At 46.3% G+C, this 22,510-nt stretch overlaps 1 long non-coding RNA gene across 1 annotated transcript in view; it reads left to right on the forward strand.

Moving 5' to 3' along the window:
* Positions 1-12,608: 12,608 nt before the first annotated feature.
* Positions 12,609-22,510, forward strand: part of LOC121858184 — a 125,071-nt gene continuing 115,169 nt past the window's right edge. The window contains exon 1 of the long non-coding RNA XR_006087375.1: positions 12,609-13,159. This is a non-coding gene — a long non-coding RNA (uncharacterized LOC121858184). The remainder of the gene's footprint in view (positions 13,160-22,510) is intronic.

The following is a 22,510-nucleotide window of genomic DNA, read 5'->3' on the forward strand; positions in this document are numbered from 1 at the left end:
AATAACTATCAAATTAATTAAAAAAGAAAACAAAAGCACTAACGAACTAACAAAACAGCAAATGAAGGAAACAAAACAGCCGTGACTGCCCAGACAAAGAGGGTGGAACAAATACACACACGCACAAAAACACACATCATCAATAAAAACAGAAGCACTAACGAATCAAAAACAAACACCAAGAACCGAAACAAAACAACCGCGACGCGCCGGACGGAAAGGGAGAGAGGAGAGGAGAAGAGTGGGAACAAACACAAACAGAGCAGCCTAGCGCCTCACATTTCCGCATGACGCACTTTAATCATGTCTCTGCCGTCTTGCCAACGCCTGGTTTCAGTCTGTAGCCTTCCACCATGCGCTCCACTACATCCCTCTTCCTTTTCTCCTTCCTTCTTGCCATCCCTGTTATGGTGTAGCCATTTGCTGCTCCTCCCTGGCCCACCGTGAGAGGAGGAGGTGGAGGAGGAGGGTGGGGAGGATATGGAAGAGTGTGTGGTGGAGGTGTGGTGGAGGGAGGGCGTGTAGGGTGGGGTGGTATGGTGTGTGGTGAAGGGAGGAGGATGGCAGGGTGGTGGAGATGATGGTATGGGAGGTGGAGATGGGAACAAGATGGTAGGATGGGGTATTGATGGTGATGAGGTGTGCTGAGGGACATGTGGCGGATGGCGTGACGGGACAGGTGTGGTAGGAAGGAAAAGGTTGATCCAGGGTGGTTGGCCGAGGCACCTGTCACTGTACAGGTGTGTGTGTGTGTGTGTGTGTGTTGGGTGAACAGGTGTCTTGTAGATTTAGCCTTCTCTTCTGGTTCAAAGCAGCAGGAACGGTACTAGGCAGGAGGGAGATTATCTAACAGGTGTGAAGAGTGTAATTGGAGCAGATATTAAATAAACACTCAGTGTGTGAACAGGTAATAGAGCAGGTGCAAACAGGTGCGTAAACAGGTGTAAACATGAGAACAAAACACTGACCTCATGAACGAGTGTCAAATGTTCCTTCATCTCTAATGAGTTACCTTGAGTTACCTTTGTGAGTTACGACGCTCCAGTTACAGATTTACTCTCGCCAACACACCTACCACGCCCCTCACCCTCACCACTGCCCTGGCCTCCAACATACTCCTCCTCACCCCACCACTGCACCTGGCCTCTCTCCAACATACTCCTCACCCCTCACCACTGCACCTGGCCTCCAACATACTCCCCTCACCTCATCACTACCCTGGCCTGTCCAACATCTCACCCCTCACCACTGCACCTGGCCTCTCCAACATACTCCTCCTCACCCTCACCACTGCACCTGGCCTTCCAACATATCCCTCCTCACCCCTCATCACTGCCCTGTCCTCTCCAACATACTCCCCCTCACCCCTCACCCCTCACCCCTCACCTGGACCCACAAAATAGTGAGTGCTGTAGAGGCCACCAAAGTTGCTCACCAACTCGTTTGCTGATTTAACAGGAAAAATCGGTATTCAATGGTCAGACTAGGATGCAAACTGCATGAGGATGTCGTATATCCTTCCATCCTTTCTCTTCTTCTTTCCTCTTTCCTCCTATCCTTCTCTCCCTCTTCTTTCTCTCCCATCCTTCTCTTCCATCCTTCTCTCTCCCTCTTCCTTTTTTCCCATCCTTCTCTCCCATCCTTCTCTCTCATCCATCCTTCGCATCCATCCTTCTCCTCCATCCTTATCCATCCTCATTCATCTTCCTCATTCATTCTTCTTTCTCATCATTTTTATTCTTCTTTCTCTTCTTCTTTCTTCTTCTTTCTTCTTCTTCTTCATTTACGGTCTTCTCAGTTTCCCTCCGCTCTTTTCGCTGTTATTCTTTGGTTGTTTTTTTCCTTCTTTCGTCTGGGTAAACTTTCTCCTCCTTGGCTTCTTCTTTTTGTCTTCCTTCCTCAAGATTCCATTTTATTCTAATTTCTCTTCCATTCTTACATTCCTTTTTCTTTTATCTTCTTTCCGCTTCATTATTTTTTCTTCATCCATTTCCCTTTTCCAAGTTCCTTCCCTCTCCTATTTCCAATCTCTTTCTTATTCCCACCTCTCCATTCCACATCCACCATCCCATTTACCCAATCCTCTTCCCATTCCTTAGCTCCCATTCCCCTCACCCCCCCCATCCTCATCAGTGGCTCATAACCCCCCATTAAAAATCCCCCTCACCCCCCGGCCTCAATACGACCATCACACTCTCAAAAACATTTTATTGTGGTGATCGGCGGAGTTACACACTTTATGGTAGGAACGCCGCCACCAGCCCTCACTCAGTCCCCAGGTATTATAGCGTCAGCAGGTGGCCTTGTGGGGCCTGCTGACGGTGATGGGCCACCACCAGCCCTCACTCGGTCCCCAGGTGTTGTAGCGTCAGCAGGTGGCCTTGTGGGGCCTGCTGACGGTGATGAGGCCACCACCAGCCCTCACTCGGTCCCCAGTGTTGTAGCGTCAGCAGGTGGCCTTGTGGGGCCTGCTGACGGTGATGGGGCCACCACCAGCCCTCACTCGGTCCCCAGGTGTTGTAGCGTCAGCAGGCCTTGTGGGGCCTGCTGAGCTGATGAGGCCACCACCAGCCCTCACTCGGTCCCCAGGTGTTGTAGCGTCAGCAGGTGCCTTGTGGGGGGCCCATGAGGATGAGGCCACCACCAGCCTCACTCGGTCCCCAGGTGTTGTAGCGTCAGCAGGTGGCCTTTGGGGAACCTGCTGACGGTGATGGGGCCACCAACAGCCTCACTCGGTCCCCAGGTTGTAGCGTCAGCAGGTGGCCTTGTGGGGGGCCTGCTGACGGTGATGAGGCCACCACCAGCCCTCACTCGGTCCCCAGGTGTTGTAGCGTCAGCAGGTGGCCTTGTGGGGGGCCTGCTGACGGTGATGGGGCCACCACCAGCCCTCACTCGGTCCCCAGGTGTTGTAGCGTCAGCAAGTGGCCTTGTGGGGGGCCTGCTGACGGTGATGATGAAGACGTGGTGTTATAAGGAAGGTCTTGTGGTGATGGTGAGGATAGTGAAGTTGGGGGTAGACATGGTGGTGAAGATGTTTGTCGTACACAGGAGTTCTTATGGTGATAGTGATGAGGCTGTAGTAATAGTGAAGATATCCTGTGGAGGACTGTATGTGAAAGCTGGTGATGGTGATAGGGGAACACTAGTTATGGTGACTTGTATTGCCTGGTGATCATAGTGATGACAAGAAAGGAATGATTGTGAAAGTTTGACGTTGTTTCCTTGTGAACAGAAACTTTTAGAGCGTTTTAATTCAGTTTTGTACCATTGATCAGTACATTAGTGTCTGTACAGGGCTTGAGTCGTGTCTGGATCCACTTAGTTCTACACAGTGTTATATAAAGAGTTTTAATTCGTGTTTTGTGTCATTTGTTTAACAGGAATTTTTCTTAAATCCTACGTCTGTGTGTGTGTGTGTGTGTGTGTGTGTGTGTGTGTGTGTGTGTGTGTGTGTGTGTGTGTGTGTGTGTGTGTGTGTGTGTGTGTGTGTGTGTGTGTGTGTGTGTGTGTGTGTGTGTGTGTGTGTGTGTGTGTGTGTGTGTGTGTGTGTGTGTGTGTGTGTGTGTGTGTGTGTGTGTGTGTGTGTGTGTGTGTGTGTGTGTGTGTGTGTGTGTGTGTGTGTGTGTGTGTGTGTGTGTGTGTGTGTGTGTGTGTGTGTGTGTGTGTGTGTGTGTGTGTGTGTGTGTGTGTGTGTGTGTGTGTGTGTGTGTGTGTGTGTGTGTGTGTGTGTGTGTGTGTGTGTGTGTGTGTGTGTGTGTGTGTGTGTGTGTGTGTGTGTGTGTGTGTGTGTGTGTGTGTGTGTGTGTGTGTGTGTGTGTGTGTGTGTGTGTGTGTGTGTGTGTGTGTGTGTGTGTGTGTGTGTGTGTGTGTGTGTGTGTGTGTGTGTGTGTGTGTGTGTGTGTGTGTGTGTGTGTGTGTGTGTGTGTGTGTGTGTGTGTGTGTGTGTGTGTGTGTGATAATAATAATAATAATAATAATAATAACGGTTTACTGAAAGTTCTGCAGCCCGAAGGCTGAAAATATACATTGGACATAAATGACTTATTACATACATTGGTGGTTTAACAAAAGCCTTCATTAGAGAAAGGTGAAGGAACATACAGTGAACAAACAGATTAATGTAGGTGTTCAACAGCAAACACGTAGTGTAGTAACTCCCTCCCAGATGGTGTTAGGAGGGACCTCACGTGGTGTAGTAGTTCCCTCACAGATGGTGTTGTGAGGGGCCTCACGTGGTGTAGTAATTCCCTCACAGATGGTGTTATGCGGGCCTCACGTGGTGTAGTAATTCCCTCACAGCTGGTGTTATGAGGGGCCTCACGTGGTGTAGTAATTCCCTCACAGATGGTGTTTTGAGGGGCCTCACGTGGTGTAGTAATTCCCTCACAGATGGTATTATGAGGGGCCTCACGTGGTGTAGTAATTCCCTCAAAGATGGTGTTATGAGGGGCCTCACGTGGTGTAGTAGTTCCCTCACAGACGGTGTTCTATGAGTGAGGTGTGGTCCCAGGCCTTCCTATCGTGGACGGATTAACACATCGCTGTTGTTGGGTCGGGCCGTTATCACTGAGTACCTGGGACCTCACTGTGTGAAGGTCAACTTGGGTACCACTGCCACTGCTGAGTTGTTCTCACTGACTCAAGCACTGTTCACCACCGTTCACCTCTGTTTAACACTGGTTCCATTCCTTTCCTAAATGAAATAGCAACTTCTAGCGTGAACTTGTTGATATTCCGGTGGGGAGGAGGGTTCAGGGGAGGGAGCTGGTATGGGTCAACTTAACAGTTGACCTGGCAGCTCCGAGAGGAGCGCCAGGCACGTCTTGACCCTTCGGTGGTGTGTGTGTGTGTGTGTGTGTGTGTGTTCCGACTTTTAGGTCTTAGATTATTGTTTATTTTGTATTGCTTTTTCAATGTTTTTTTTTTCCTTCGTGTTGGTATTGATTTACTTATTTATTTATTTAGTTGTTTAGTAATTTATTTATCTTCATGTTCATATTTATTGTGTTTTTTTTTGTTTTTTCATCATCGTGTTGGGATTTAAGCATTTTTTTCTTTTACTTGTGTCCTGTCAGTAAATAATTTATTTTGCTCTTGTGCTGTTAAGATTTTTTTTTTTTACCTTATATTAGTATTTTATTTTAGCTATTGTGATATTAATTAATGTCTTGTAATGTCTTATATTTCCTTTGGTTTTGTCAATATCCACCTTACACCTGCGACGCCATCACCTGCCTCACATACAGTACAGGACGGAGCCATCACTCACTCACATAATGAAACACATCATTAAATGCAGCCCAAAGTTTACTCGACAAACGTAGAAATACAATATTGTTGAAGTAATTCCCTGAAACTCTCCAGACGTTCTGACTCAATCTGCTCCGACCAAAAATTCAGAACAATCTATTTAGCGTCTCGGAGGTAACATAAGGGAGGAGCTGATTGGCCAGTGAAGCAGGGGATTCCGGCCCTTATTATCCGGGGATAGAATGACCCTTTTTGCCCTGCTCGGTGAGGCAGTTACTGGAGTGTGAGGCAATAATCCAAAGGGTGTTAATTGCATTGCATTTGCATTTCTCAGATGACGTCGTCGTCTTGCAGATGATAAATCGTACGTTCGGGTTATTGAAGGAACTCGGGAGAATAATGCGTTTGTTTTGGCCACGATATAGAGGCGGCTGTGCTCACTCTCCCTCCCTCTGGGCTATATTGGACTAGTCGCCTGGGCTATGCTGAACTAGTCGCCTGGGCTATACTGAACTAGTCGCCTGGGCTATACTGAACTAGTCGCTTGGGCTATACTGAACTAGTCGCCTGGGCTATACTGAACTAGTCGCCTGGGCTATACTCAACTAGTCGCCCGGGCTATACTGAACTAGTCGCCTGGGCTATACTGAACTAGTCGCCTGGGCTATACTGAACTAGTCGCCTGGGCTAAACTGAACTAGTCGCCTGGGCTATACTGAACTAGTCGCTCGGCTATACTGAACTAGTCGCTCTAAACCGAACTAGTCGCCTGGCCATACCGAACTAGCCGCCCGGGCATACTGAACTAGTCGCCTGGGCTATACCGAACTAGTCGCCTGGGCTATACTGAACTAGTCGCCTGGGCTATACTGAACTAGTCGCCTGGGCTATACTGAACTAGTCGCCTGGGCTATACTGAACTAGTCGCCTGGGGTGTTTTTGGATGGCACGACTGTTTAGACACCGTCAATAGTGTAGTCGTATGTTGATGTGTGAGGTAGAGATACATAATGCAGGTAGACTGATCGTTATGATAGCTGTTACGTTACCCTCCGTCTTGTTACCTGTCCCGTTATCGGTCTCGTTATCGGCCTCGTTATCTGTCTCGTTACCTGGTTTTCGTTCAATTTGTTTCTTGTTTGTGTTTGGTTTTCATTCTGTGGTGATGTGATATTGCTAAGTAGTAAGATAATAATAAAAATACACACACATATACATATATAATAATAATAATAATAATAAAATTTGTATGTATTTGTAAACATCCAGTTGGTGACGTCACTGAGGCAGGACGATTACATGATACATTGGCAGCGATTACACTTATTATCTCCTCCTCCTCCTCCTCCTCCTCCTCCTCCTCCCTCCTCCTCCTCTTCCTCCTCTCCTCCCTCCTCCTCCTCTTTCTCCCTCTCCTTTCAAATTTCTTTTCCCATTTCATCTCCATTTCTTTTCATTCTGACTTTCTTATTCTGATTTTCCCTTCTCTTCATTCTCCTCTCTCCCTTCCCATTCTTCTCTCTCTCTCTGTTCCTTTCTCTCTCCTCATCTTCTTTCTTCTCTTCCCTCTGGCTCCTACGCTTCCCTTTCTCCCTTCTTCTCCATCCCTTTCTTCTCTCGGATCCTTTCCCTATTCTTTCTCTCTCCTTTTCTCATTTCCATCGCTTATCCCCCTTTTCTATGATTATCTCCTCTTCTCCTCCCCCTCCCTTCCATCCCCTTTCCTTCCCATCCCCCCCTCCCTCCTCCCCATCTCCTTTCCTCTCCTGTCTCCACGCCTCCTCTCCCCTCCCAGCCCCCCCTTCACTCTCACTCCCTCACCCTCCCTTCCCCATCCTCCCATCCCTCTCACCCTCCCTCCTCACCCTTCTCACCTCCCTACTCTCCTCACCTCCTTTCCTCCCCCCTCCTACCATCCCCACCTCATGTACGTCAGTAAGTGAGAAAGACAACTCTACTCCGTCTTTTCTCTTCGTCACATTCTTTAAATTTTCCTCCTCTTTATTTTTTATTCTTTTTTGTCTTATTCGTCATTATATTGTTTTTGTTCAGTTTGTTTTCTTCCTTTTTTTATTTTCTCTGTTTTTTATTTTTATGTTTTCTATTATCCTCTCGTCACCATTCATGATTTATTTTTATTGACTAATAGCCATTTACATAGAATAAATCTATCTTATGTCATTTAAAAAGCCACTGAACTAACTCACTTATATGAGAAGATCAGCAGGTGACTCACAGGTGTTACTCTTAATTAATGAACTGAAGGTAAGGTTATGGAGGGACAGGTATCAGTGTTTATGAGGTCAATTAATTATAGTCTGTTGTTTATAAAGCCTGGAATATTTTAATTATTAAGCTGTATGCCTATTTTACTTGGGTCTTTTATAGGTTAGGTTAGGTTGGGTTGGGGTTGGGTTGGGTTGTTGGGGTTGTTGGGTTAGATTGAGGTTGGTGGTGTTAGTTAGGTTGTTGAGTTGGGTTGTTGGGTCGTTGTTGGGAGTTAGGTTGAGTTGGGTTGGTGTTGGGTTGGGTTCGGTTCGGTTCGGTTAAGTTCGGTTAGGTTAGGTACTGGTTCGGTTCGGTCCTGGTTCGGTTAGGGTTAGTTGGGTTAGGTTAGGCAGGTTAGGTTAGGTTAAGTCAATGAATGTCATACAGTATATTCCTAACCTGTCGAAGTCGGATAATATTGCTAGATATTATGTACTTAATGGCATAACACTTGGTATCTTACTATGTTCTTCTGACGTTGGTTATGTAGTGTGTGTGTGTATAGGCTGGGGAGTTTGATCTGCCGTACACACTAATCAATAAATTATCGACCAGTTGACGCTTATTTGTGACTCCTAGAACCAACACTCACCCTTCCTGTCTGCCACCACACCACCCCACACTACCACCCACACCCCACACTATCACCCACACCCACTACCACCCACACCTCACACTACCACCCACACCCCACACTACCACCCACACCCCACACTACACCCACACCTCACGCTCCACCCACACACACCACACCACCACCCACACACCACACTACTACCCACACCCCACACCCACCCACACCCCACACTACCACCCACACCCCACACACTACACCCCACACCCCACACCCACCCACACCTCACACTACCACCCACACCCCACACACCCACCCGCCCACACACCACCCACACCCCACACTACCACCCACACCTCCACACTACCACCCACACCCCACACTACACCCACACCCCACACCACACCCAACCCCACCACCACCCACACCTCACACCACCACCCACACCCCACACCCACCCACACCCCACACTACTACCCACAGCCCACACTACCACCCACACCCCACACACCCACCACCTCACACTCACACCACCACCCACACCCCCACCACCCACACACTACCACACCACACACCCCCACACCCCACACTACCACCACACACACTACCACCCACACCCCACACCTACCACCCACACCACACTACCATCACACACAACATACCACCCACACCCCACACTATCACCACACCCCACACTCACACCCCCCCGCCCTCCACATATATATTGACTAATCCACCATGTTATAGGATAAGTAGGTCGTTATCCATTATATATTTTATGGAGTATATTCTCTCTCTCTCTCTCTCTCTCTCTCTCTCTCTCTCTCTCTCTCTCTCTCTCTCTCTCTCTCTCTCTCTTTCCCCTATTCATCGCTTCTACCCGTCAGCCCTCCTATCCTCCATATATATCTTACTTCCCTCTCCCACCACTCATTTACACCCTCTTTCCCTTCCTCCTCCTCCTCCTCCCTCCCCACCATCATCTCAAGATACACGTTCCTTTCCTTTGCTTCCTCTCAAATACTTTTTCCTTACTTGGCCCCTCTCTGAATGTCCTCTCCTTCATTCTCTCACCCCCTCCCACACCCTCCTTTTCTTCTTCTCTTTTCCATCTCCTCTCTCATCGTATATCCTCTCTCTCTACCCCTGTCTCTCCTCCTTTTCCTCCTTCTATTATCTACCCCTTCCTGTTTCTCCTCTCCTCCCTTATTTACCCTTTTCCTCCTTTCTGCCCCCTACACCATGTATCTCAACTCCTTATCATCACTCACCCTCACCATTTACCTCTCTTCACTTCACCACCACCTCACTCCTCACCCCTCCTGTAGATTCCAGTATTGATTGACAGTCACTGAGATGCTGCAGAAAATAATCGATAACTGGAACGAGAACCAGGGTTCAACCGTCCCTCTTGTGTCTGTCTGTCTATCTGTCTGTCTGTCTGTCTGTCTGTCTATATATCTGTCTGTCTATCTATCTGTCTATCTGTCTGTATTCTGTCTGTCTTGTTTTGACTGCTGTACACACAACAACACACACATACAACACACACACACACACAACACACACACAAGGTAGCTGTCAGGAGGGAGGCAGCTGAGCCAACCATCCTGGGACGACCCACACCTCCAGCCCACGGGTAGGTGTGTGTGGGGAGGGGGGGGGAGGAGAGCACACTTATGTACAGCGAGAAGGAGGGAGAGCTTTAAGTCGGCAGAGGTTAATCGCTGTTCTCTGGAAATTCTGTGTCTAATCGTGTGTGTGTGTGTGTGTGTGTGTGTGTGGGAAGATAGAGGATAGTAAAGGGGTGTAGAGTGGTAGTGTGAGTGCTGCTACGTAAGGGAGGCAGGGGGGTGTAGGTGCTGAGGGGGTGGTAGGTAGGAGGTGTGTGTGTAGGGAGGAGGTAGGAAGGAGGTGTGAGGTAGGAGGTAGGAGGTGTGGGAGGAGGGAAGGATAGTAGGTGTGGGAGGAGGTAGGAGGTGTGGAGGGAGGAGAGGTAGGAGGTGTGGAGGGTGGGAGGTAGGAGGAGGTAAGAGGTGGAGGGAGGGAGGAAGGAGGGGGTGTGGAGGGAGGGAAGGATTAGGTGTAGGTGTGGGAGGGAGGTAGGTGTGGAGGGAGAGAGGTAGGAGGTGTGGGAGGGGAGGTGGAGGTAGGTGTGGGAGGTAGGAGGTGTGGAGGGAGGGAGGTAGGAGGTGTGGAGGAGGGAGGTAGGGAGGTGTGGGAGGGCGGGAGGTAGGGAGGTGTGGGAGGGAGGTAGGAGGTGAGGTGGGAGGAGTGGAGGTGGGAGGTAGAGGTGTGGAGGCGCCTCACAAAAGACCGCGGCAGATTAAGCAATGTTAACGTGAGCGTGAGTGTATTGTCCAGCACCTCAATATCCACCAGACTCTGCCCGACACCCGACAGCCCGACACCCGACAGCCCAACACCCGAGGTAATAAGAGACGCGAATGCTTTTACGTGTGCAATTATTACCCAGCTAACGCGCGTGAGCTACCCTGGTGGTGGTGGGTGTGGGGTTTGCGGCGGCGGCGGTGGTAATGGTGTTGGTAAAAGCCGACGAGGGAGAGAGATAGGGAGGGAGGGAGGTAGGGAGGGTAGGGGGAGGGCAGGGAAGGGAAGGTAGGGAGGAGGGAGGGAGATCTTGGGTGACGTTCAGTTGATATGTTTTGTGTCACTGTATTATGTGTAGTGATTGGTTGGTAAGGAAGTTTAGAGAAAAAAATGCCTCTCTCTCTCTCTCTCTCTCTCTCTCTCTCTCTCTCTCATAGATGTACACAGTATAACCATTGTTTCCTTTTGTATTCTCTTCACTCCTTAAAATTCTGCCCTACACCCTTTCTTGTGTGTGTGTGTGTGTGTGTGTGTGTGTGTGTGTGTGTGTGTGTGTGTGTGTGTACGCGTGTGTGTGTGTGTGTGTGTTTACACAGACATCTGCATCTATTCTATCATAATATATTCATCTCAATATTCTTGATGAATCAGGTTGCCTTCAGCGCGGGTCATGCGGGGGCGACCCTCCCAATTACTCCCATTACTAGCTAATCTGACCTTAATATTCCCTGAGCCGCGGTGCTGGTGAGCGAGGAAGGAGGCGCCCTCAGCTGCCCGCCCGCCCGCTCCAAAAGCAAAATCCACTCGTCTGGGGACATGAGGCTCTCTGATTGGCCCTCACTCACCATGACGTCAGCTAATATCTATCCCATTACTAGGTCAAGTTTACTTTGGGTTTAATGTTCGGGTTTAGGGTCTGTTAGGTGGGTTGGGTTAGTTTAGTGTGTGTGTGTGTGTGTGTGTGTGTGTGTGTGTGTGTGGTGTGTGTGTGTGTGTGTGCGCGCGTGTGTGTGGACATGAGAGAGAGAAACACCAGCTGACCTCATGGTGAGCAAGAACCAGTCAGTGTTTATCATGCCCTCATATGAGTGGATTCTGCCAGGTCTCAGACGTATATTACAAGAAACCAATCATAAATTACCAAAATATTTCCCATAAGAATAATTAATTATTTTTTTAAAGTTTATAACGACAAATACATTTTCATTTATTTATGTATTAATTAACTGCAACACCCAGTAATACATATGTCCAATTTCTCTGACAATTTCCTGTACTAACTTAATATAACGAGGTTCTGATTTTTTTTCCCTAAGTCCACAATAAGATATTACATAACAGAGCAGCTTGTAACAGCTCTGGGATATGGAGCGACTTTGGGTACAAGAGACTCCGGTACAGGACACTAGCAAGGTTACAGTACCAGGTATAGCCTTTGGTTTTGCGTTGTACTGTAGGCGTGTAGCAGCAACTCACCTACTCATGGGTTGACTCCTGTACTCAACACCGTGTTTCAGCATTTGGTCTCAGTTGAGGAGAATAAATAATGTGTTTCAGTGTGGAGGCAGATAAAATGGTGTGGTGATGGTGATGTGTGTGGTGTAGTGTGGTGATGGTGATGTGTGTGGTGTAATGTGGTGATGGTTGATATGTTATTATTATTATTATTATTATTATTATTATTAAGTAATAATAATAATTAATGTTGAGTAGTGACTTTGTACATATGTGGTGTAATGTGGTAATGTTTGGTATCGGTGGTTATGGTGTAATTTGGTATCGGTGGTTATGGTGTAATGTTTGGTATCGGTGGTTATGGTGTAAGTTGGTACTGTATGGTGTAATTTGGTATCGGTGGTTATGGTGTAATGTTTGGTATCGGTGGTTATGGTGTAATTTGGTATCGGTGGTTATGGTGTAATGTATGGTATCGGTGGTTATGGTGTAATGTTTGGTATCGGTAGTTATGGTGTAATGTATGGTATCGGTAGTTATGGTGTAATGTATGGTATCGGTGGTTGTGGTGTAATGTTGATATTTAGTGTTGGTCGTGGTGGTATAGTGTTAATGTTGTTTGTGTAGTGTTGGGTAGGGGTCGCGCGAGGTAGGTTAGGTAGGAGGGAGGGAGGGTGAGCGTGCGGTAAGAGTGTGGTGGTGCAGGGGTCGCCACTCCGGCAGGCCGGGGCAGCGAGCGCACGGTAGCGTCACGTCGTTCCCCGCCACCTCCCGCCTCCAGTCCGCTATTCGTAGCCTCACTCACTACTCGGCGGTCCACGCCACCCTTACGCCGCTCCACGCCCGACCTCCGCCGCCGCCGCCGCGCCCACCCGCACAGTTTTGAACTTGGCCGCCGCTGCCCCGTACAAAAGTTTGGTAATTTAGTTTCAAAGAACTTTTGGTCAGAGTTGAGATAATCAAACCCGCCAAACTCCAGTCACTCGGGACGGAGATGCGCACAAGTTCAACGCCCCATGACCAGGAAGTTGTGACCTAGTGAAAGTTGTGATTTTTGCCCAACTTACCGCTTTCTTCCCAAACTCTGCCACCGGACACAAACTTTAAATCATAACCACAACTTAAAGAAATTTGCTGGACTTCCCATGACTCGTGGTGATTAACGCGACTTGCTGCCACCAACCCGCGGTGTATGACATATGCGGAGCAGCTCTCAATGACCATTATATCATCTCAACTTATATTAGCGGACCAGCGGACACCCCAGGACCAGTGACCTAGGTAAGTCTTCCTCCACCTTGTGTTGTGTCCTCGGCTACGAGCTCACGAAATTAACGCCACCTCAAGATCTCCCGTGACCAGCAAGAGTCAAAATCAGGATATATTGAAAGAATATCCTGTCGACGAGATGGAGGGATAGGGTGATGCAGTGTGTGGGTGGAGGAAGGGTGTTAGTTTGGGGGAGTGTTACGGGATAATAATCATACTAAAACTACACTCGTGTCATCCTGGTAATGGAAAACGGTGAAATAATACTGATGGATAGAGATAAAACCCGGCCGCCAGGTGTTGAGACAGTGAACACCTCAACACCAACACGTATAGTAGAGACAGTGTTGGAGGAGCAGTGTTGTTGTTGGTCCGTGGTGGTCGTGTAGCAGCACCCACGTGGCCGCCTTACAACCTGTATTTGCATACTCCCGCCGCTCTCCCTCCCTCCTGCTGACGTCTCCATTATCCTCTCCCACGCCCGGAGTTTATAACCTTCCTCAGCGCTCTCCTCGCTATTACGTCTCTCCCCACTGAGGAAGACCCGCGGCGACACCCCTCACTTGTTGTTACTGCCTCGTCCCTGTGAGCGGAAAATCTCCCCTGATCCACAATAAACATTTTAAAGCGTCATGACGGATGTTCTGGGGTTGAGGGAAATCTTCCGGATCTCCCGTAGAATTCTCTTGTTAGTTTTTGTGTTCCGGGGAGGGGTGTCAACAAGTAAAAAAGGAAATTGTAGTAAAGTAAATATTATCGCTCGCGAGGAAGGCAATTTACTTGTTTAAGCTTTCAGGAAAGTGAATTATAAAAATCAGCAAAACGCTTTGATGTTTCTCGTATTGTGATGAAAAATGAACCAGCTATAGTGAAAGTCCACCTTAGTCTTCCTTGGCGCTATTGAGAGAACGACCAGAGATACAGTCATTAATTACCATCAACAAAATATATATTCAGACAGGTGTCGCTGTTTTACTAGTGAAGCAGTGTGTATGTGTTGAGGTGTCACTAGTGTTTTATTTTTACTAAAGAGAATTAAAAAAAAATATTTGGTCCGTGGCGACAAACAAACACTCACGGGAACACCTCCGCTATTAACTTGAGACAAGATTCCCCAGAGGTCCTTACGTTCAGCTCTCCCTTAAAAGTAGAGAAAACGCGACAACGCTTCTACCTCACCCACCTAAGATACGAGACAAAGATAATGACCAGAGCGGCGTTGAAATTACACTAAGACTCAGCCGTAACGAAGTCAGTGTTCCTCTCCTTCACCTACTCCATGGAGTAAATTAATGTATAATCCCTTGAGAATCTGGTCCCAGGCCCTTGGAAACTGTGTAAGAGGCTTAGGGTGCGATGGACCTTCTTAGACCGGCCCGGGACGCTAAACTGACCCTGGGGAATATGATCAGAGAGGGTGGTTTATGACGGAGGTTGATGCTGGGTCGTGTGAAGCGAGTGAGATGTGTCAGGTGGGTATACAGGTATCTTGAGGGTGTGGAAAATACCGTAGAAAAACAGATGTGTGTTGATAGAATACAAAAGTGAGGTGTGTGTGTGTGTGTTCACGGCCATTTAGCAGGAATTGGTTTGTATGGGTGATGAAACAGAGATTATCGTATTGAAGTAAAAAAAAGTCATGACACGTCTCTTTTCCTTCATTTATTCATCCTTCATGTTGAAAAAATTACTCATAATATCCGGCGTTGTGAGCTGGTATAGATAAAATCATAAATACTCCGTTAATATATATTTTTGGGGGTCTCATTTTACCCCGTAACTGAAGGCCAGAGAATACATTAGTCACGGTAGAGTCGCTATGTAATTTAGGTAACATTTTAACTACCGTCTCTGAGTCTTTGTTGAAGCGAGTCACTGAGATGCGTTCTCATATTTTAGTTCGGAGCAAAAATTCGAACTTAGGAATTTTTTTGAAGACTGGTGAGTCATCTCCGTCGACTATTTCACCAAGACCTCCTTCAGCTGCTGGTGAGAGTGACTACCTCGCCACCACCACCACCACCTCAACCTTACCTCGTAACCGCTAATGTAGAAATATGTCGCCGCGAGCTCCGGAATACATGAGAAGACGGAGTGGTGACAAGTGTGACGGCCAGTCCCTCGGGGCCCTGCCAGCCACAGTCCAACTCACCGGGCAACTCAGGGAGGGAGGCTCGGGGTCCTACGGTGTTTGTGTGCCTAAAAAATTACAGGGTTTTGTGGCTTTTTTCTATTTGCTCACAGATAAAAAATAGTTCGCTTCTGGGCCTCGTGGTGTTAGTGTAGGGGAATATAATAGAATTTGGATCTTCAAATCGTTTATAGAGGTAAAATTACGATGTTTTGATCCGCGTATTGCTTTGGTATAAATAAACGTTTTATCTTATAAGGTCTTTCTCTCTACGCGCAATGTGACGGGAATTAAAAGCAACATATATGTCTCCCCGTCTCATTAGCATTTACTTTGGTGTTTTATCACTGCCTTACCATGTGTGTCTTGCTATAATGTTCGTCGTCCATAGTAAAGACCTGAGATATCCTGCCTACACCCGATGCTTCACCACAACGTCAGGTAGAAAGTCCACCCCCCCAAAAAAAAATTTACCCGCTTCTTAGCTGTCCACTCATTCACGCTCATATATATTACTTCACGTTACCATAGGGAGGATTCACAAGTCCAATACCTTATAATACTAAAAAATATCTATATCCTATCTTAAAATTTCCTGAACGATATTTAGAATTGTAAGTTTTAGTTGACTGTGCAGCTCACGTCTCATTTAACTTTAGATTTATTTGAAAATTAATATTAGTTGAAAATTCTATTATATTTACAACTTCCCCATAATTTACGGCTCGTGACGTAATCTAAAATATGGTGTTAGATAGTGGCTTGTTAATAGTATATGATACCTTCGTTCTGGTACCACAGCGGTCACTATCTCTCACCACTATTAATTACACTACACCGTCACTATATCCATTGGTCCAGTCACACACTTCACTACACACCAACACCACACGGTCACACACCATCACTGCATTTTACCATACACCACTAAACATGTATACACGCACCGATAAAATGCACCATACACCCCTATACCATCACTATATACTACACTACACAGCCACACACTATTACTAGACACTTCAATACACTAAACCATCACTACACTACACTACACACTCTGCCACCATACACTATTACACTACCAACACGGGCCACTACACTACCACCACACCACTACACACTCCCACCACACCTAGCTATACCACCACCACACCACTATACTACCACCACACACCACCGCACTACTACCACACCATTACATTACTACCACCACACCACTATACTACCACTACACACCACCACACCACCACACACTCCACCACACCACTACACCGTACCACCTCACCATTGCACTACCACCACTCACCACTACACTACCACCACAGGTCACTACACACTACCACCACACAGTACTACCACTACACCATCAAACTATTACCACACACTACCACTACACTACCACCACACATCCTCACACACCGCAACCACACACCTTACACACTACCACCCCTACACTACTACAACACTACACACACACACACACACACCTACACACAGAAACACAGATAATAAACGATGTAATAAAGTAAGCAAAGGGAGGGAGAGAGAGAGGGAGAGAGGGAAAGAGAGAGAGAGAGAGAGAGAGAGAACACATCGGCGGATGGTGACGGCGCGGGGCTGGATAGGTCGGTGGAGGTGGTGGCGGTCGCTGAGGCAGAGAGTAGCGTTGAATCGTGGAGCGGCGGCAGCACGTGGCGGCAGCGGGGACTGTGGAATATTGAAATGCCGACCATTTACAACCCTACCTCGCCCCGCTGATCCGCCCTTACCCTGACGATTAAGGCAGGAATGACCGTCGATTAAGGATTAGCCAAGGAGTAGTATGTGATTAGAGAATTTTGCTTTGCATTATTAGGAGTTTTAAGTGATTATTTTCTCTGTAGTTGTGATTATAGACTAGGTGGTGGTACTATAACGTGTGGTCTACAAGGATACCTTTAGTCTAACCTAACCTAATCTAATCTGACCTGACCAGACCTGACCTAACCTGTCCTAACCGCACTCTGTAGTGGTACCGTGTTGTGGGTGTATAATTAACCGACGTAATCAATTTGAGTGTATAATCACACGTCATATTGAGTGCTTAATTACGTATAATATTGAGTGTATAATTAAGTACGGTAACACATCGAGTGTATAATTACGTATCAAATTGAGTGTATAATCACGCGTCATATTGAGTGTATAATTAAGTACGGTAACACATCGAGTGTATAATTGCGTATCATATCGAGTGTATAATTATGTATATATCTTCCTTATATGTGTATAACTACTCATGAGAATACGCGTTATATGTCATGTGATGGGAACAAAATTGATATCGTATGTGGCTATGGGAGCAAGCTATCGTTACAACTTTTGATATCGGTTGTGGCTATCGGAAGTATCGTTACAACTATTGATATCGGTTGTGGCTATCGGAATAAGCTATCGTTACAACTATTGATATCGGTTGTGGCTTTCGGAACAAGCTATCGTTACAACTATTGATATCGGTTGTGGCTATCGGAACAAGCTATCGTTACAACTATTGATATCGGTTGTGGCTATCGGAACAAGCTATCGTTACAACTATTGATATCGGTTGTGGCTATCGAACAAGCTATCGTTACAACTATTCATATCGGTTGTGGCTATCGGAACAAGCTATCGTTACAACTATTGATATCGGTTGTGGCTATCGGAACAAGCTATCGTTACAACTATTGATATCGGTTGTGGCTATCGGAACAAGCTATCGTTACAACTATTGATATCGGTTGTGGCTATCGGAACAAGCTATCGTTACAACTATTGATATCGGTTGTGGTTATCGGAACAGACTATCGTGTCAGGTTATATTAAACATTGAATTATCGGTATCTTATTCATATTTTCTTTAGGTAAAGGTGAAATATTCGATGTTTTTTTTCCAAAATTTTTCCCTAAACTAAAAAAAAAAACGAATAAAATTACGCAAAAAAAAACATCTCACTAATTTAAATATTTCTCACTATAAAATAATTATCTCACCACCAACCACAATGAGTAATTTATTTTTCATTTTTTATTACATTTTTTTATTAATTTATTTCTACTTTGGATATAAATAAAAATCCCATTATAACGTATTAATCCAATTGTCTTCACTGGCTTGATGTTATCGCGTCGGTCGTATGCAAATGAGTACTATGGAGTGTGAGGTAGACGAAACATTGTGTGGACTGAACTCACTGTTATGCCTCTCTATAAAACAAAACCTCACGCCTAAAGACATTATCAGTGAGGTCAGGAGAAGCTGGTTTTAGAATTAATTTTACATGAAGGTAGAATTATTGCTGTTGGGTGTGACTGGGGTGTTGTGGGTGTGACGGGTGTGTTGTGGGTGTAACTGGGGTGTCGTGGGTGTGACTGGGTGTTGTGGGTGTGTGTGAGGTGTATCTGGGGTGTTGTGGGTGTGTGTGGGGTGTTGGGGTGTGTGGGTGTTGTGGGTGTGTGTGGGGTGTTGTGGGTGTGTGACTGGTGTTGTGGGTGTGTGTGAGGTGTGTATCTGGAGTGTTGTGGGTGTGTGGGTGTTGTGGGTGTAACTGGGGTGTTGTGGGTGTGTGTGAGGTATCTGGGGTGTCGGGTGTGATCGGGTGTTGTTGGGTGACGGGAAGTGTAGCGGTGTTAATGAGTTTACCTGTAGTGTGTTAAATATCCTGTTGAATTAATTGTAATAAAAAATAAACATTGACAAGAATAAATACTGTTTGTTAATTTATTTCTTAATTAAGTTGAATTAGATGAGATTTACTTTGTTATAGGTGTGTTACTCTGAATTTAGACCTGGTTAATTTAATATGTATTGGTGTTAGATGAGGTTAATCTGGTGTGTGTTAAGTAGTGTTAGAGTAGGTTAATGTGGTGTTAGCGGACGGGTTGTGTTAAGTAGTGTTAGAGAAGGTTAATGTGGTGTTAACGGACGGGTGTGTTAAGTAGTGTTAGAGTAAGGTTAATGTGGTGTTAGCGGACGGGTGTGTGTTAAGTAAGTGTTAGAGAAGGTTAATGTGGTGTTAGTGGACGGGTGTGTGTTAAGTAGTGTTAAAGTAGGTTAATGTGGTGTTAGCGGACGGGTGTTAAGTAGTGTTAGAGAAGGTTAATGTGGTGTTAGCGGACGGGTGTTAAGTAGTGTTAGAGTGGGTTAATGTGGTGTTAGCGGACGGGTGTGTGTGTTAAGTAGTGTTAGAGAAGGTTAATGTGGTGTTAGCGGACGGGTGTGTGTTAAGTAGTGTTAGAGAAGGTTAATGTGGTGTTGGACGGGTGTGTGTTAAGTAGTGTTAGAGTAGGTTAATGTGGTGTTAGCGGACGGGTGTGTGTTAAGTAGTGTTAGAGAAGGTTAATGTGGTGTTGGACGGGTGTGTGTTAAGTAGTGTTAGAGTAGGTTAATGTGGTGTTAGCGGACGGGCGTGTGTTAAGTAGTGTTAGAGAAGGTTAATGTGGTGTTAGCGGACGGGTGTGTGTTAAGTAGTGTTGAGAAGGTTAATGTGGTGTTAGCGGACGGGTGTGTGTTAAGTAGTGTTAGAGTAGGTTAATGTGGTGTTAGCGGACGAGGTGTGTGTTAAGTAGTGTTAGAGTAGGTTAATGTGGTGTGGACGGTGTGTGTGTTAAGTAGTGTTAGAGAAGGTTAATGTGGTGTTAGCGGACAGTGTGTGTTAAGTAGTGTTAGAGAAGGTTAATGTGGTGTTAGCGGACGGGTGTGTGTTAAGTAGTGTTAGAGTAGGTTAATGTGGTGTTAGCGGACGGGTGTGTGTTAAGTAGTGTTAGAGTAGGTTAATGTGGTGTTAGCGGACGAGTGTGTGTTAAGTAGTGTTAGAGTAGGTTAATGTGGTGTTAACGGACGTGTGTTAAGTAGTGTTAGAGTAGGTTAATGTGGTGCTAGCGGACGGGTGTGTGTTAAGTAGTGTTAGAGAAGGTTAATGTGGTGTTAGCGGACAGGTGTGTGTTAAGAAGTAGTGTTAGATGAGTTAATGTGGTGTTAACGGACGTGTGTTAAGTAGTGTTAGAGAGGGTTAATGTGGTGCTAGGCGGACGGGTGTGTGTTAAGTAGTGTTAGAAGGTTAATGTGGTGTTAGCGGACGGGTGTGTTTAAGTAGTGTTAGAGTAGGTTAATGTGGTGTTAACGGACGTGTGTAAGTAGTGTTAAGTAGGTTAATGTGGTGCTAGCGGACGGGTGTGTGTTAAGTAATGTGTTAGAGAAGGTTAATGTGGTGGTGTTAGCGGACGGGTGTGTGTTTAAAAGTAGTGTTAGAGTAGGTTAATGTGGTGTTAGCGGACGTGTGTTAAGTAGTGTTAGAGAGGGTTAATGTGGTGTTAGCGGACGGGTGTGTGTGTTAAGTAGTGTTAGAGTAGGTTAATGTGGTGTTAGCGGGTGTGTTAGTAGTGTTAGAGTGGGTTAATGTGGTGTTAGGACGGGTGTGTGTTAAATAGTGTTAGAGAGGTTAATGTGGTGTTGGCGGGCGTGTGTGTGTTAAGTAGTGTTAGAGTAGGTTAATGTGGTGTTAGCGGGCGTGTGTGTTAAGTAGTGTTAGATAGGTTAATGGTGTTAGCGGACGGTGTGTGTTGTAGTAGAGTAGGTTAATGTGGTGTTAGCGACGGGTGTGTGTTAAGTAGTAGAAGGTTAATGTGGTGTTAGCGGACGGGTGTGTGTTAAGTAGTGTTAGAGGAGGTTAATGTGGTGTTAGCGGACGGTGTGTGTTAGTAGTGTTAGAGAAGGTTAATGTGGTGTTTGGGGACGGGGTGTGTTAAGTAGTGTTAGAGAAGGTTAATGTGGTGTTAGCGGACGGGTGTGTGTTAGTGAGTGTTAGAGTAGGTTAATGTGGTGTTAGCGGACGGTGTGTGTTAAGTAGTGTTAGAGGTTAATGTGGTGTTAGCGGACGGGTGTGTGTTAAGTAGTGTTAGAGAAGGTTAATGTGGTGTTAGCGGACGGTGTGTGTTAAGTAGTGTAGAGTAGGTTAATGTGGTGGTAGCGGACGGGTGTGTTAAGTAGTGAGAGAAGGTTAATGGTGTTGGCGACGGTGTGTGTTAAGAATAGAGTAAGGTTAATGGTTAGCGGGCGGGTGTGTGTTAGGTGAGTGTTAGAGTAGGTTATTGTGGTGTTAGCGGACGGTGTGTGTTAAGTAGTAGAGAGTAAGTTAATGTGGTGTTAGGGACGGTGTGTGTTAAGTAGTGTTAGAGTAGGTTAATGGTGTTAGGGGAGGTGTTGTTTAGTGTTAGAGAAGGTTAATGGTGTTAGGGAGGTGAGAAGTAGTGTTAGAGTAGGTTAATGTGGTGTTGGCGGACGGTGTGTGTTAAGTAGTGTTAGAGAGGTTAATGGTGTTGAAGTGTGACGGCGGTTAAGTAGTGTTAGAGTAGGTTAATGTGTTAGCGGATTTGTGTTGGAAAGTGTTAGAGTAGGTTAATGTGGTGTTAGCGACGGTGTTAAAGTGTTAGAGTAGGTTAATGTGGTGTTGAGCGGACGGGTGTGTGTTAAGTAGTGTTAGAGAAGGTTAATGTGGTGTTAGCGGACGAGTGTGTGTTAGTAGTGTTAGAGAAGTTAATGTGGTGTTAGCGGACGGGTGTGAGAAAGTAGGAGTAGGTTAATGTGGTGTTAGCGGGTGTGTGTAAGTAGTAGTAGGAGTAGGGTTAATGTGGTGTTAGCGGACGGGTTTGTGTAAAGTTAGAGTAGGTTAATGTGGTGTTAGCGGACGGGTGTGTTAAGTAGTGTTAGAGAGGTTAATGTGGTGCGTGACGGGTGTGTTGGCGGTGTTAGGAGAAAGGTTGTGGTGTTAGCGGACGAGTGTGTGTTAAGTAGTGTTAGAGGAAGGTTAATGGTGTTAGCGGACGGTGTGTTAAGTAGAGTAGAAGGTTAATGTGGTGTTAGCGGACGGGTGTTAAGTAGTGTTAGAGTAGGTTAATGTGGTGTTAGCGGACGGGTGTGTGTTAAGTAGTGTTAGAGAAGGTTAATGTGGTGTTAGCGGACGGGTGTGTGTTAAGTAGTGTTAGAGAAGGTTAATGTGGTGTTAGCGGACGGGTGTGTGTTAAGTAGTGTTAGAGTAGGTTAATGTGGTGTTAGCGGACGGGTGTGTGTTAAGTAGTGTTAGAGTAGGTTAATGTGGTGTTAGCGGACGAGTGTGTTAAGTTGTGTTAGAGTAGGTTAATGTGGTGTTAGCGGACGGGTGTGTGTTAAGTAGTGTTAGAGTAGGTTAATGTGGTGTTAGCGGGCGTGT

Source organism: Homarus americanus, unplaced genomic scaffold, assembly GCF_018991925.1.
Source record: "Homarus americanus isolate GMGI-L3 unplaced genomic scaffold, GMGI_Hamer_2.0 scaffold47693, whole genome shotgun sequence".
In the NCBI taxonomy this organism is placed as follows: domain Eukaryota; kingdom Metazoa; phylum Arthropoda; class Malacostraca; order Decapoda; family Nephropidae; genus Homarus; species Homarus americanus.